Source organism: Canis lupus, chromosome 36 (genome assembly GCF_048164855.1).
Source record: "Canis lupus baileyi chromosome 36, mCanLup2.hap1, whole genome shotgun sequence".
In the NCBI taxonomy this organism is placed as follows: domain Eukaryota; kingdom Metazoa; phylum Chordata; class Mammalia; order Carnivora; family Canidae; genus Canis; species Canis lupus.
The window spans coordinates 16,098,467-16,107,814 of record NC_132873.1 but is presented as its reverse complement, the minus strand read 5'-3'; positions in this window follow the sequence as shown (position 1 = coordinate 16,107,814).

Below are 9,348 nucleotides of genomic sequence, written 5' to 3'. Positions count from 1 at the left end.
TTTAAAGATTTTATTTATTTATTTGAGAGAGAGAGCAGGAGCAGGGAAACAGCAGAGGGAGGGGGAGAAGCCGGCTCCCGACGGAACAGGGAGCCCGATGTGGGGCTTCATCCCAAGACTCTGAGATCATGACCTGAGCTGAAGCCAGATGCTTAATGGACTGAGCCACCCAGGTGTCCCAAAGATTTGATTTTATTTTATTTTATTTTATTTTATTTTATTTTATTTTATTTTATTTTATTTTATTTTATTTTATTTATTTTATTTATTTGAGAGAGAGAGTTCATGAGTAGGGAGAGGGACAAGCAGAATCTGCACTGAGTGTAGAGCCCAATGCAGGGCTTGATCCCACGACCCAAGACCATGAACTGAGCCATAACCAAGAGCTGGACGATATCATGACTGAGCCACCTAGGAGTCCCCCTTCTGCCCATATTTTAGTCACATTATTTGGGTTTTTTCCTCAAGTATTTATTTATTTATTTATTTATTTATTTATTTATTTATTTATTTATTTATTTATTTTAAAAATTGTATTTATTCATGAGAGACACAGAGAGAGAGAGGCAGAGACACAGGCAGAGGGAGAAGCAGGCTCCATGCAGGGAGTCTCCAGGGTCAGGCCGGGGTCTCCAGGATCAGGCCCTGGCTGAAGGGGGCGCTAAACCACTGCACCACCTGGGCTCCTCAAGTTTTTATTTAAATTCCAGTTGGTTAGCATATAGCGTAGTGTTAGTTTCGGGTGTACCATGTGGTGATCCAGCGCTTTCATCCAGGCTCATCATGACGAATGCGCTCCTTCCTTAATCCCCATCACCTATTTCACGCATCCCCCTCACCCCACTCTCCTCTGGCAATTGCAGGTTTGTTCTGTATAGGTAAGAGTCTGTGTCTTGGTTTGCTTCTCTCTCTTTTTCCCCCTTTGCTTGGTTGTTTTGTTTCTTAAACTCCACATACAAGTGAAATCATACAGTGTTTGTCTTTTTCTAATCATTTTGCTTAGCATATTATACTCTCTAGCTCCATCCATGTCATTGCAAATGGCGATTTAATCACGTTACTTGTTTTGTTTGGTTTGTTTTTTACTTGTAAAGGTTCCTGAAATATGCTGGATGAAAAACAAAACAAAACAAAACAAAACACAAAACAACACTCGGGGCACCTGTGTGGCTTAGTTCATTAAGTGTCCACTTTCTGCTAAGGTCATGAGTCCAGCATCCCAGGATGGGATCGAGTCCTGATTCAAGCTCTCTGCTTAGCAGGGGCCTGCTTCTCTCTCTGCCCCTCCCTCCTATCTGCTGTCTCTGGATAGCTCTCTTTCTCCAAATAAATAAATAAAATCTTAAAAAAAAGAAAAGAAAAGAAAAAGATAGGAAAAAAACGCCTTAGGGGTGCCTGGGTGGCACAGTTGGTTAAGCATCAGATCTTGGTTTGGGATCAGGTCATGGTCTCAGGGCTCCATGCTTAGCAGGGAGTCTGCCTAAGACTGTCTCTCCCTCTGCCCCTTACCTCTCATAGCTCTTATTTTGTCTTTCTCTCTCAAGTAAATAAATATTTAAAAACAAAACAAAATCCCTTATGATCTTATATGATTTACAATTATTATCTCCCATGCTAGTAAGTTGCCTTTTACTCTATTGATTGCTTCTTGTGATAACGCAAAAGTTTCAGAGTTTGATGTAGTCTCATAAATCAATTTTTTCAAAAAATTTATAAGAAGGGTACCTGGGGGACGCCTGTGTGGCTCAGCGGTTGAGTGTCTGCCTTTGGCTCAGGGCATGATCCTGGGGTCCTGGGATCAAGTCCCACATCAGGCTCCTTGTGGGAGGCCTGCTTCTCCCTTTGCCTATGTCTCTGCCTTTATCTCTGTGCCTCTCATGAATAAATAAATAAAATCTTAAAAAAAAAAAAAAAAAGAAGGATGCCTAGGTGGCTCAGTTGGTTAAGTGTCTGCCTTTGGCTCAGGTCATGATCCCAGGACCTTGGAATCCAGCCCTGTATCGGGCTCCTACCCACCTCGTGCTTTCTAGCTATCTCTCTCCTTCTAATATATAAAATCTTTAAAAAATTTTATAAGGGGATCCCTGGGTGGCGCAGCGGTTTGGCGCCTGCCTTTGGCCCAGGGCGCGATCCTGGAGACCCGGGATCGAATCCCACGTCGGGCTCCCGGTGCATGGAGCCTGCTTCTCCCTCTGCCTGTGTCTCTGCACCTCTCTCTCTCTCTCTCTGTGACTATCATAAATAAATAAAAATTTAAAAAAAAAAATTTTATAAGAACAATACATTGTGTATTTTTTACACAATAAGTATAATAATTGATTTCACATTTATTAGTATAATGGTTTTATTTTTTAATTTTTTTAAAAGATTTTATTTATTCATAGAGACGCAGAGAGAGAGAGAGAGAGAGAGAGGCAGAGACACAGGCAGAGGGAGAAGCAGGCTCCATGCAGAGAGCCTGACGTGGGACTCCATCCAGGGTCTCTAGGATCATGCCCTGGGCTGCAGGCGGCACTAAACCGCTGCACCACCGGGGCTGCCCAGTGTAATGGTTTTATATTGCTGTGTAACAAATTGCCACAAACTATGGCATAAAGGGAACTCATTTGTTCAAGTTTTGTAGTCAGAATTGTGTAGGCTGTATTTTCAGCTGAGCCGAGACTCTCCCTTAATCTCAAATCCCAAATGAAGAGGTCCGCATACCAATTGGTGAGGTCCTGACTAATCCCTTACTTATTATCTTAACAAGTGTCAGCTGGGCACCTGGGCATCTTGGTCCATGGAACCACTGTTGGTTTCCTGGCCATGAGTTCGAGCCCTGATTGGGTGTAGAGAGTACTTAAAAAAATTAAAGAATGAATTTTTTCAGCAAATATGTTTCCTCTAAAGTGGCACTTTATCGACATTGTGCTTCCGCACTGCACTTAGCACCAAACTCTGCATTGTGCGCAGCAGTGGGGGGAGGGGGAGCATGCAACTCACACTATGTGGTATCCTTCCTCCCCAGCACCCTTAGCACCTCATGCACTCTGCTGCACACAATACCTTCACCTCCTCTGTTACAGCATATTTTGGTTTGCCTTACTTTGGTCAGTCTCCTGAACTTCATCCCGGGCTTACTTACCTGTGCATGTCCTTGTAAAGTCTAGTTTTAGCAAGGAGCATGCTGGGACAGCTTTGACCGCACGCCCGCATCCACATCTGATCTCCCTACCTGTTTTCTGCTCAAGAATCCTTTTCGTCGGTTTAACCAGAATCCCCCCTTGATTCCTCCTAGTAATTTTCGGTCTCCTCTCAGTAACCCTGCTCTTAAGCCATAAATCCCACTTGCCCGGGCTGTAGATGGAGTGAAGGGCACTTCCTTCTCAAAGTGACATTCCCATTGAAAGGTCCTTGTATCTATTGCTAGGATCCGAGTATGCCCACCTTAAAATCCTAACAAGCATCACGGAATGTTCTTTTTCCTTGCAGTGGTTCCCCATAGGCAGCCAGAGTGCACCGCGATGCTGTCCTCATTCCCATAAGCGCTCCCAGGTGGCCCCCTCGTGGCACCCCATTAGGCCATGTTAGGGTCTCCTGTGAGTCCCCTGTAGAGCTCTGCGGGGCTTGTCACGATTCACAACACTCTTTGAGGCAGCATAGGGGGATCCCACTTTCCCAGCTCCCCATTTGCTCCTGGGGAATTGTGGCCACACCTAAGGCCATAGTGACAGTGTGGTAGCCATTAAGTTGCCCTCTAGGGGGTGGCCTCTGCTATCAGTCCCCTCTGTGAGCCTGAGCAGTCCAGGGATGGGAGTCCTCAGCTCTGTGGGACGATCCCCATGCCTGCAGGCAATTGTCTGACAAATGGGGCCTACAAATGTTTTGGGCAGAGAGAGAGAGGAGCACAGACAGGAAATAGATTGCCATGAAGGAAGAAGTTGGAGGTATGCTCGCGGTCCCCTAAAGTAGGAGAGGTGCTGGGCTGGAGGGTACCAGCCCCCAAGGTCAGCAGGCAGAGGGGGAGAGGGCACTGTGGGGCCAGAGCCTGTCTGGAGGATTTGTTGGGAAGGAGTGTAGAATTTAGATAAAGAGTTGCAAAAAATTATAATCTAACTGCTTCTTCTAGGCTGTTCTCTTTGCTGGCGTGAAATTGCTGTAGTGTCTTCTGGTGCTTTGTACTCCAATGGTAGGAGCTGAACTGTCTCCTCTTTCATTCCTGATTGTACTGATTGGAGTCCTTCCTCCTTTTGTCTTGATAACTTTAATTATCAATTTCATTTATCTTTACTTATTTTTTAAAGATTTTATTAATTTATTAGAGAGCACAAATTAGGGGGTTTGATGTGCATCTCTCTGATGATCGGTGATGTTGGCAACCTCTTGAACTTTTCATACATGTGTTTGTGTTGGCCATATTCATACCTTTTGGACACAGGGTTATCCAATGCTCTGCTCCTAATATTTCAGGTGATTTGTTATAATCTGGTTGAGTATAGAGGTTCCTGAAATGTGCTGTCATAAAATTTGTTGTAGATACCTTTGTCTATTTTTCAAAACTGTATGAGGGCAATATTTCTGTATGGCCTGTTGATTACTGTAATAGACTATTATTAATGTGTAACAAATTGGCACATACCAAGTGGCTTAAATAATACCCTTTTTTTCGAGTTTTGTAGTCTCAACTGAGCAGGATGTATTTGGAGGTGATCCCAGTCTCTTCTAAGTTTGAAGTCCCAGTGGCAGAGGTCCCTATATGTATTGCAAAGGACCTGAATAAAGCATCTCGTCCCGTCCTCAGAAATATCATATATGGGGACACCTGGTGGCCCAGGGTTTGAGCATCTGTTTTTGGCTCAGGATGATATCCCAGGTTCCTGGGATTGAGTCCCAATCAGGACCCCCCAGAGAGCCTGCCTCTCCCTTTGAATATCTCCTTCGCTCTCTCCATGTCAGTCATGAATAAATAAATAAAATCATTTTCAAAAAAGAAAGGTCGTACGTACATATTTTTTTTTTTAATCTTAATAGAGTTCGGTGCCTAACACGTAGCTCTGAAATGCACTGCTGCTCTGAGCCTCGAGTCCTGCCTGGGGCTTACGTGGGGCGCCCTCCCTGGCTCCCTCCCTCAGCCCCGTGCCGCGCCTATGGACCACTCCCATCAGTAGGTGGCACCACATGGGGTCGTTCTCCTTACCGCCCCACCGCCCTGTACCAAGGTAGTCTAGGTGACAGTGTTCTTTACCTCACTACACTGTATTCACGTTCCTAAAACTACATCTAGGGTTCATGTCTGCAATTTTTTGTAAACTGACTACGAGGGACCCCTGTTAATTATTTTCACCAAGTGTCCATATCTGAGGACACCATCAGGATCCTCCTGCCTCTGCATCTCCCAGGTGATATTCGGTCCTCCCTTCCGTGTTCTCCAGGGCTCTTGTTAGATGGGTTTAGCCACTTGCCTTTTACCCTGATGTTTCCTCTTAGAACTATCCATGCAGAGTCCACACAGGCTCCTTGTCTCCAATGCACGCTTGCCACGGGGCATTTGGATTCAGTCCCAGGCTGTCCCGCAACATGAGGTCCCAGTTGGAAGGGTCCCTATACTAATGGTGAGGTCCTGAAGAAAGTCTGTATCCCCATGTTGAAGGAGCATCACGGGATCCGCCTTTCCTTTCCTGGAGCAGGGGCAGCGCGATGCTCTGCAGCGGGAGCCATGTGACACCGCATCTCCCCAGCCGTGTGGGGCTCCGTGAGCAGCGGGGTGCACAGCGCAGCACGCGCGCCCCTAAGTGGTTCCCGAGGTAGCATCGTACCTCGGTACCTCGGTCCACAAGTCACGAGCCTACCTCGGGACCGTCCTGCAGCTGTTCCCCTGCACATACCTTGCACCACTTTCCAGGCCTTCGGGTGCAGTGGGATAGGGTTGATTCTTGTTCCTCATACTAGGTCCGGCTCCTGAACCTTCTCTTAGGCTCTCTGTGCACCCCTTGTCAAATGGACTGTTAACTCCCACCTTGCTGAGTCGTTTTGCCCAGAGCCTGCACCGTCCACTTCTGATAATGATGGGGTTTGTCAACCTTACCATCTGCCACGGAGGTCATACCCCGCTGAGCTATCTTTGGCATGACTCCTCCCAGGAGGCTCATGTAGAAGAAGAACCCTTTCTACCTTTGATGGTTCCTCTTAGGATTTTTGATCAGTCCCCTGTCCGCTATCCTGCTCTTTGGCTACAATTGCGCACATGGTTGAAAGAAATGTGCACACTTGGTCTTGCTATATTCAGCATTGAGTCCCGTCCTTCCCCAGAGTAAAGCCCAATAGTCCCTGTACCTACTGGGGGGTCTTCAGTGAAAGCTGCAGTCCCTCTGTTGACAAGCGTCACTGAAATACTTTCCCTTTCACCGGTCCACTCTGTGGAAAACCGTATTGCGGGTCAATCCCACCTTGGCGACATCCTGTGCGTTAGCAAACCCCCCAGAGCATCATACATTATACAAGTGGGACGTACGGATTGCTCTTTCTTGTGACGGGGTTATATTGCTGAGCAAAAAGTCCTTCATGGGCGTTCATGGCATGGTAGGTGAACAGTTTTTTTTTTTTTTTTTTCTTGAAGGCTGCATGCTATTGCATTGTATGTATTCACTGTATTTTCCCTCTCCATTCATCCAGCGATTGATTCTTGCAATAGCTCCATCTCTTGGTAATGTCAACAATTGTGTGAACCTCAAGGGTCAAAATAGGTTTCAGAGACTACTTTTAATAGTTCTGGATAATTCCACGAGTGGGATTCCTGGATCTTTCCTGGATATTCCCTCTTTTCATATTTTTGATTCAACTTCTATAGTCTTTTCTAGCAGGGAGGGGTCCACAATTCACATTCCCTGGAGCAGTGATCTCGCGTTCCTAGCTCTCCATCTCCGCACAGATCTCCTCTGCAGTAATTGTTGTTTTCTTGTTCTGTTGATGGGGCCATCCTGAGACATGTGTCATCACGTATCATTGTGGTTTTCCTCTGCATTTCCCTGATGAATAGTGATGTTGGGCATTTTTTTTTTCATATGGTTCGGGCATTTTGTATACTTTCTTTGGAGATATATCTACTGAACCTTCATTTTGTAGCTTAATGAGGCTGTTTTCTTTTTTAAATACCTATTTATTTTATTTTAATTTTTAAAAATATTTTATTTATTTATTTATTTATTTATTTATTTATTTATTTATTTATGAGAGAGAAAGAGAAAGAGAGACAGAGACAGAGAGAGCATAAGCATGGGGAGAGGCAGAGGGAGAGGGAGAAGCAGATTCTCTGCTGAGCAGGAAGCCAGACATGGGGCTCGAACCCAGGACACAGCATCATGACCTGAGCCAAAGGCAGGCCTTAACCAACTGAGCTACTCAGATGCCCAAAACTTATTTATTTTAGAAAGAGAGAGAAAGAACTGAGGAGCGCCAAAGGAGAGGAAGAGAAACATTTCAAGCAGGTACTCGCGGAGCACAGAGACCATCTCTACACTTGAATTCAAGACTCTGAGAAAATGACCTGACAAATCAAGACTTGGACACTCAACTAATTGTGTCACGCGTGTGGATCTTTTTGAGTTGCACACGTTCCTGAGACATGTGGAAAGGAACCTCTTTACACCTCTAGGATTTGCAATCTATTCTCATTTTGTGTAAGTTGCCCCTCACTCCGTTGATTCTTGAATGAAGTGTAAGGATCTTAATGGTTGATACTGGCATCATAGGCCAATTTTACAATGTGTCCCGGCAATGTTTGTGTATGGCTTGTGTGATAAATACACTGATTGATTTCCCGTGGGTTACTGTAATTTTGTTGTTGCTGTGATCAAAGTTGGCACTAACGAAGGGGTGAGAGGAAGCTGATGTGTTAGTTGAAGGTCTGGAGTCACAATTGCCCAGGGTGTGTGTAGAACTGAGCTAGGGCCTTCTTAGATCATGAATTCCTAAGTGAGAGTTCCCTATAGTTACTGTCCTGGTCCCCCATACAGTCTGAATATCATCCAACAAGCATCAGTGACCCTGTTTCCTGGGAAGTGGTCCCGTGTGCGACAGAGGAGCGCCGCTCTGCACGAAGCACCATCCTGTGCATTGTGCACCGTCGGGGAGACTGTGCCGCTCACTCCAGGTGGGGTCCTACCTGTGTGGCACCCCGGGCTCCTTGGGGAGCAGGCCTGCGCCTTGGCCACCTCAGGACCAACTTTTCCTTTGCCTTACCTCGGCCTCCTGAACTTTCTCCAGGGCTCATCAGCGCACCTCCTTGGCAGGATGGGTCTCTAGCTCACGGTGTAGTAGTAGGTAGAGAGCTGGTGTCCGCAGGCGAGGGTGCGGAGGGCGGAGCGAGGGAGTCTCCACAGGCTCCCGCTGAGCTCAGAGCGGGTTGGATCCTAGATCCGAGAGTTGGGAGCTGAGTCACGGCCAGAACACACTGAGCCACTCCCGTGCGCCCCCAAAATTGAGTTGTATGATGAACCCTGCTGGGTCGTTATTTTAAAAGATTTTATTTATTTTTTTATGAGATTTGCAGAGAGAAAGAGATGCAGAGACAAAGGCAGACGGAAAAGCAGGCTCCATGCAGGGAGCCTGATGTGGGACTCGATCCCGTGTCTCCAGGATCACACCCTGCGCTGACTGCAAATGTTCAATCGCTGAGCGACCCAGGTGTTCTGCTCTCTGTACTCCTATGGTAGGAGGTGAAATGTCTCCTCCTTCATTCTTGATATTATTAATTGGAGTCGACCTTCTTTTTCTCTTGATCCTTTTAAATGAAAATTGTCAATTGCATTTATCTTTATTTTTTAAAAGATTTTGTTAAAAAACTAAAAGATTTTATTTATTTATTAGAGAGAGAGCACAAGCGGGGCTTTTGATATGCATCTCTCAAATGATCGGTGATGTTGACGATCTTTTCATACACGTTGTGGCCATATGTAAACCTTTTTTTAAAAAAAGTTTTATTTGTTTATTCATAGAGATGCAGAGAGAGAGAGAGGCAGAGACACAGGCAGAGGGAGAAGCAGGCTTCATGCAGAGAGCCTGACCTGGGACTCGATCCAGGGTCTCCGGGATCATGCCCTGGGCAGCAGGCAGTGCTAAACCGCCACGCCACCGGGGCTGCCCCATATATGTACCTTTTTTGAACATAGGATATGGAATGCACTGCTCCTATTTTCTCAGGTGACTTGTTATCATCTGGTCGGGTAGAGGTTCCCGAAATGTGCGGGATGGAGGCGTCCCATCAGCGGTGTGACTTGCAGTTACTAACATCCATTCTATGAGTTGCCTTTACTCAGTTGATTGACTCCTTTGACGTCCAGATGTTTTAAAATTTGTTGTAGACACCTTTGT